The following is a 7,682-nucleotide window of genomic DNA, read 5'->3' as shown; positions in this document are numbered from 1 at the left end:
ATTTACGGAGACCTTGACTTTTGCTTCTGATTTAGGGCCCTGACCTCTCACGGGGCTGGCTCAGTGACCCACAGGCAAGACTTTGGAGCCAGTGACTCCAGGTGAGAGGCTGAGGGGTGGGGGTCCAGCTTCCCAGGGGGACCCCCCACAAACTGGTCTGGACCCCGGAGGGACAGGAGAGCGCAAAGGCGGCTCTGACGCTGCTCGGAAGGGGCCCAGGGCAGGAGGCCGAAGAACCAGATCTGAGGGGACAGGAAAGCAGGGAGTGTCAGGTCCGTGCTGCAGGGATAGGCTGTGGGGGGGCATCCCAGATCGGAAAACGAGGAAGAGTCCCATCAAGCGCTCCAATCCGAGAGAAGGGGAGCACAATCTGGACAGGGGCATGACGCCGCCATTAAAAGCCCTTATCTGAGGAGAGGGGAAGCCCCCGCCCCAGCGTTCGGACGCGGGGACAAAATGAGAGCGGCAGGCGAGGAGGAGCCGCGAGCTGGGTGGGAAGGGCCGCGGGGAGCAGAGGCCCCCCCCAAGCCAGTCCGGCTCGCCGCCTCCGCGCCTCACCGCCAGCTCCGACACGCCGGGACCCTCTGCCGCCTTGCTCGCTCCCGCCTTCACCGCCTGGGGCTGGAGGCGGGCCCGAGGCCGATATCGTCCAATTTCGGGAGAGAGCTGCTCAGGGACCCGCCCCCGGAACCCGACGAGCCAATGGGGGAGAGCGCGGCGGAACGCGCGGGGTGTGTCTTCCCTTCGACCGCCCGGCCCCGCCGGCGTCGCGACGCGCAGCCGGAGTGAGGGGTTCACCGCGCAGTCCGCCAAGCCCCAGGGGCAGCGCTTTCCCGGTTTCACTCAGACAAGTTGCCACCCGTTCAGCCCGAGAGCTCCGCATGCACGGAGCAGCGGGACCGGGCGGGGCCGTGCGGCAAAAGGAGTCCCCGCCCTTTGAGTCATCTGCTCTGCTGGCGTTGCCCAGCCTGGGCAGGCGGGCAGGGTTGGCCGCCCGGCCACCAGTGCGTCCCCACTACCTTCCAGGATCCAGGCAGCCCTGAACCGATGGGCTTGGACTGTGTCCCCGACTGACTCTGCGACCTTGGAAAAGCCATTAGAACCTTCCCTGGGTCTCAGGTTCCCCTTCAGTATCAAAGGGTTTGGGCAAAAGTCTTGACAAAAACTGGGGTGTCAAAACTGCCTTGGGTTCGAATCCCAGCCCTCCTTGGTCAAGACTCTGCTTTTCGCTTGTGCCCTCTTTTGTAAAGCGGGGATTGAAAAACTGTACCTAAAGAGTTGCTATGAAGTTTGAGAAAATAAATGTGCCTAAAGTAGTCCACAGTGCATGTTTAATACATGTTAACTATTATTAAACCTTCCAGCATCAGTAGTCTAGGGTTGATCCATTTCCGTACCAATTGTCAGGCCTGGTCCCGAGGAGTAGCTTTATTATTATTTTTTAAATTCAAGTTTGTTTGTTTTTTTAATTTTATTTATTTATATGACACAGAGAGAGAGAGATCACAAGTAGGCGGAGAGGCAGGCAGAGAGCGAGGAGGACGCAGGCTCTCTGCAGAGCAAAGAGCCCAGTGCAGGGCTCGATTCCAGGACCTGAGCACAAGGCAAAGGCTTTAACCCACTGAGCCACCCAGACACCGCGAGGAGTAGCTTTATTGCCAAAGCTGACCTGCATGCTCCCTGGGCCACCAGAGGATACTGTCCTGACATCGAGTGGTCACTCCTCTACCTGGCAAGATAGGGGGAACTCAGTTCAGCCCCCTCAGGTTCCCCAGAGTCCAAGTTTGGTCACACCCATGGGACTGGAAATTGAAGGGCTCTTATCAGAGCTACTTCTACAGGGGAAGCTGGCAGGACCACTCTGCTGCCTTCTGAGTCCCCGGTTTTCTCTTCTTTCCTGGAAGGGTGTTGGTTTTCAAGGCAAGCAGGCAGAGACTCTGGGTTAGGGCAAGTGACTCTCCCTCAGCTCTGGAAGTGACCCATTTTCTCTTACCAAACAGGTCTGGTGACTTTCTCTTAATGGGTAGGTCCTGGGAAGAGATCTTCTTTCTTTTCTCTCACTCTCTGACTTTTGTCTATCCTACACCACTCATGGTTGCCCTATATGGGGAAAGAAATGAGCTACCCTAAGGTAATATGTTGGCGTTGACAGATTCCAGAAGCAGATGCTGTGGATTGGAATATCACCAAATCAGATGGCTAGGTGTGAGCCGGCTTAAGCACCAGCTTCTGACCATGAAAGTCCCAGACCTTTTTGTTTATGACATAATCTCTCTAAAGCTTTCTTACCAGGGCGGAATCTCAATGAGCATCTCTTGCCATCTCTTCCTGACCTAAATTTGACATTTAAATTTTTTCAGTCCTACTGTTAATGGGTACGGAATTTCTTTTGGGGTGATGCAATGTTCCAGATTCAAAATAGTGTTGATATTGGCACCTGGCTAGCTCAGTCTGAAGAGCGTACAACTCTTGATCTCAGAGTTGTGAGTTCAAGCCCCACATGGTGTGTAGAGATTACTTAAATAAATAATAAATAAAAACTTTTAAAAAACCCACCAAAGTGTTGGTATTTGCACAACTTTGTGAATATACTAAAAACCACTAAACTGTACTCTTGAGGAGGATTAATTTTTTAATATGATTTAGTTAATATATCCTGCATTATTAGTTTCAAGGGTAGAATTTAGTGATTCATCAGTTGCATATAACACCCAGTGCTCCTTACACCAAGTGCCCTCCTTCTTGCCCATCACCCCAATGCCCCAACCTCCCCAGCCACCTCCCCTCCAACAAACCTTAGTTGGCTTTCTATAGTTGAGTCTGCTATGGTTTGCCTCGCTCTCTGAAAAAAAAAATGTTCATCTGTTTTGTTTCTTAAATTTTACATATGAGTGAAATCCTATGGTATTTGTCTTTTGAGAAGGATGATTTTTATGGCATGTGCATTTTATCTGAGTTTAAGTGTTTTCTCCTGGAGTTTTCCAAATTCCAAAGCCAAATTCCAAATTTCCAAAGCCCAGCTTCAGGTCAGAACATGACTAGCTGCCTCCCCTCTCCCGTTAACATGTATACAAAGCTTTTGGATATGCTATCCTACCAACTCCTTTCCTTTATAGAGGGACATTTATTCAGTTATGATTTCATATCTACTTGCTTCACCTCTGGGTTTGCAGCTATGTCCTGGGTCTATTTCTTAACTCCTCAGATAGCTTCCTAAAAATGGTAACTTTGTCTCATTATTTTTACTTTCTTCCTCCAGTGCCTTCAGCAAGGTTTTTGTACAGGATGATGCTCAGAACTTAGTTTTATTTATTTTTTATTTGTATTTATTTTTTAAAACGTTGTTGTTGTTTAAATATTCTCTATACCCAGCGTGGGGCTAGAACTTAAAATCCTGAAATCAAGAGTCACATGCTCCACGGACTGAGCCAGCCAGGCACCCCTCGGAACTTAGTTTTAAACCATCCTCCCAAATGCCTGGAAACCCAGTGGAGTGCCAGGTCCTCTATTGTGGAAATGGAAATACAGCTGGTTCTGGGATGAGGCGGGGCTGTCTAGACAGAGATTCGAGCTCACAAAGATTCAATAACCCCAGCCCTATCCTTCCTGTACTGCCAGAGTACCCGACCCACCAGGAAATGGGGCTAAGGGCTTGCAAAGATCTTCCTTTCCCAAGAGGTTGAGGGATATAGGAAAAATCTACAACCTATAATTTTCTAAAGAAGGTATCTACTCTTCTTACATATGTAGTTACTTCAGAGATCAAAATGCAAATTGGCTGTCTAGAACCCCAGGAGTAGAAGATAAAGGGCAAGGCTTTGAACTAACCAGGACCCTAGGGAGGTCAAGTCACTGGGGTCAGGCGGGCTGCAGTGGCTCCTTCCAGAAAAGCAAGACACTCCTACACACACATGTCCAGTGTCCAAATGTCCAGTGCCTTTTTGAGAAAACCTAATTTTGGATGCTTGCCCTGAGACTGCCCATCTAACCAACAGGCCCCACTTCTTCCTAGAGAGTACAGTAATAACAACGGCTGGAGTGACCACCATGGACCAGCCACTGTCAGACCTCGCCCGCACAGAAATACATAGCATCTTTGTTTTGCCTATGAAGATACTGAGGCTCAGAGCGGCTAAATAACCCGATAACCAAGGTTATAAAATTACTTATGTGTCTGGGGAGTGGAATGGGTCTAAATCCAAGGCCCATGATTCTTAAACTACAACAGCTGTTTCCAAATTGTGTTCAGAGGGTTCCCCATAAACTGCCACAGGGCAGGAGGCCAGCAGTCTGGGTTTCCCCTGTTCCCACACACATTGGCTAAAATCGTCACACATATGTCTGTTTTGTATACTGGAGTTTCATGAGTTAAAAATAAGTTTGAAAAGAACCACATGATGTTATGCTGCCCTGCTTGTGTCTTGGACTTTCTAAGAATCGAAACAGACTTTCTCATCGAACCACCACCCCAGGGCCCGGCAGAAAGGAATTGTCTCCAATGGGAAAAGACTGTGTAAGGGGCCAATTTCCTGGCACGTTCACCAAGTTAAACGTTCCTTCCCCTGGTTACATCCTTTGTTCCTTTCCAGTTCTTCGCCCTGTTCAGAGGGCTCCCCCAGCCAGCGCGCTGTCCCTGCTGTGGGAGGGGTGAGGGGAGGGAGGCAGGTTTCTGCAGGGTAGGTGTGCTCCTCTCAGAACACCCCCCGCAGCCCCACCTACCCCGTGAGTCAGAAGCCAGGAATGTGTGTGGGGGCAGCAGACAGGTATGTCACCCTGGGGGTGTCAGAGGCTGATTCGTGTCTCATCTCCACCCAATCTTCTCCTTACTGCTCTTTGGGAAATTTAACTCATTATCTGTCTAGAGATAAAAGAGGAAATTCCAGACTCAGAAAAGCATGGAGTCTTCAATCTGTGGCTAGGTATAATACCGAATACATCAGATTATGGCTTTCAAGGAGTATTTGTTATAAGAGAAGAAGGAAGACACATCCCCCGGCTTTCTTCCCTCAAGTAAAGTTAACCGGAAATATCCTTGTCTGACTGTAGAGGGGCCTGATCTTTAGCTCAGAATAGGCTACGTGACCATGGGTATGACTGAAGAGTTGGGAGAGGGGTGCCTGGGTGGCTCAGTCAATTAAGTGTCTGCCTTGGGCCCAGGTCATGATCTCAGGGTCCCCGCTCAGTGGGGAGTCTGCTTCTCCCTCTCCCTCTGTGTCCTCCCCAAGTAAATAAATAAAATCTTTTTACTATTTTTTTAAATTTTTTAAATCTTTTTTTTTTTTTTAAAGATTTTATTTATTTGACAGAGAGATCACAAGTAGGCAGAGAGGCAGGCAGAGGGGTGAGGGGAAGCAGGCTCCCTGCTGAGCAGAGAGCCCGACGCAGGGCTCGATCCCAGGACCCTGGGATCATGACCTGAGCCGAAGGCAGAGGCTTAACCCACTGAGCCACCCAGGTGCCCCAATAAATAAAATCTTAAAAGGAAAAAAAAAAACATTGGGAGAGATCTTACCCATGTTCCAGTATTCCTTTTCCTCTGTTTCGATCATTCCACAAGGACTGTGAAGGCTTCAGGATTAATGTAAGGGAAGAGGTGGTAATCCAGTATGACGGGGAGCACGAGGGAACATTTCTTTTTTCCTTTTTTTTTTTTATTAGCATATAATGTATTATTAGTCCCAGGGGTACAGGTCTGTGAATCGCCAGGTTTACACACTTCACAGCACTCACCATAGCACATACCCTCCCCAAACGAGGGAACATTTCTTTTTTTTTTTTTTTTAATATTTTTATTTATTTATTTGACAGAGAGAGAGATCACAAGTAGACGGAGAGGCAGGCAGAGAGAGAGAGAGGGAGAAGCGGGCTCTCTGCTGAGCAGAGAGCCCGATGCGGGACTCGATCCCAGGACCCTGAGATCATGACCTGAGCCGAAGGCAGCGGATTAACCCACTGAGCCACCCAGGCGCCCCGAGCGAACATTTGATGTTGTATTTGCACAGCAAGCAGATAGCACCCCCTTCACTCATACACACACATGCACACATCCTCCAATGTCCGAATGTCTGGTGTGTTTGGAGGAAAACTTGATTTCAGATTCTTGAAGCAAGATAGCTGCAGATTTATTTAGGATAATAAATCAGCTGTGTAGGGGCCTACTACTACTACTTCAAGGTCTTGGATGGAAAAAAAATTGAAGCTTTGCTATATATTCTGGTCCAGAGGATCTTCCCAGTACTCGTATTTTCTCACCTCATTTGGGTTCCAAATCCCCAGCCCATCCCCTCACAGCTCCTTAGTCTTAAGCCACCTGGATATCTGGGGCCATCTGAAGTCGGATCCTTGGCTGGAAATGAAGGACACAATGGCCTGGAAATGAGGTGTATGTTTTCCCCTGCCCTCAGCAGGCCTGATGCCATCGAAGTATGAGCTAATCCAGACTCTTCCTTCTAAAGGCTGGGTGAGCACTCAACAGCCAGGGAGGAGAGAGGAAAAAAGTGAAGGAAAAGGAGTAGGGGGCTACTCAGCCTGCTAGAGAATTTCTCTTTAGGATTCTGGGGTAGCTGGGCCTCCCTATTGCTTTCAAAAATTTCAAAAACAGGGTGGATCTTAGTAGTGGTAGGATGGGTCTGCCATCACTTCCCTCCCCTTCTCCATAGCCCTGGGAAAGGCGAGAGAATCTCTGAGGTAGACCTTCCCACAGACTCTAATGGAATCAGGCTTCCTTTCTCAGCCAACTGTGGGTAAGCATTTTACTAATTCAGAAACAGCTGAGAGCAGACCGGCTGTGCTTCCACTCTGTGGGTTTTAGGGCGTTACTCTCACTCCTAAGCCTCTTTGTCTGCACTGGAAACCTGTCCAATTAGCTGTGACCTCTGATAAGTTCCAAATACTATCTTCCAATTTTTTTTGAGGGGGGGGGTCCCCCACTTTTTTTTTTTTAAAGATTTTATTTATCTGTTTGACAGACAGAGATCACAAGTAGGCAGAGAGGCAGGCGGAGAGAAAGGGGGAACCAGGCTCCCTGCTGAGCAGAGAGCCTGATGTGGGGCTCGATCCCAGGAACCTAAGATCATGACCTGAGCTGAAGACAGAGGCTTTAACCCACTGAGCCACCCAGGCGCCCCTCCCCCACTTCTTTAAATAACTTTTTTTTTAAAAAGATTTTATTTATTTATTTGGCAGACAGAGATCACAAGTAGGCAGAGAGGCAGACAGAGAGAGAGGGGGAAGCAGGTTCCCCGCTGAGCAGAGAGCCCAATGTGGGGCTTGATCCCAGGACCCTGGGATCATAACCTGAGCCGAAGGCAGAGGCTTTAACCCACGGAGCCACCCAGGTGCCCCCAAATAACTTTTTATAAACAATTTCAAAGTAAACCTTTAACCACTCATATAAATGGAAATGCACATATCCTAATATCAGTAGTTAGCAGAGATGACCAAGAAGGTCCCTTCTAAGGCACTCAGAGATGGTTTCCTCCCTCCAGAAGTTGGTCATGATTGCCAAGTGAGGTCTGGAAGTAAGAAGAGCACTTTCAGACAATGCCTGGGAGATGCACAGTGCTGCTTTTCTGGAAGGCATTTTGGCATTATGAATCTGGAACCTGGGAAAAATCAGCTGTTTCATTTCTAGGACTTAATCATAAGCTAAAAATCAGAGACTCAAAGATTTGAGTACAAAG

This window comes from Enhydra lutris, unplaced genomic scaffold (assembly GCF_002288905.1).
Source record: "Enhydra lutris kenyoni isolate GAN:26980312 unplaced genomic scaffold, ASM228890v2 scaffoldscaffold245, whole genome shotgun sequence".
NCBI lineage: Eukaryota > Metazoa > Chordata > Mammalia > Carnivora > Mustelidae > Enhydra > Enhydra lutris.
The sequence above is the reverse complement of the archived record's forward strand: the minus strand, read 5'-3'. Positions refer to the sequence as shown.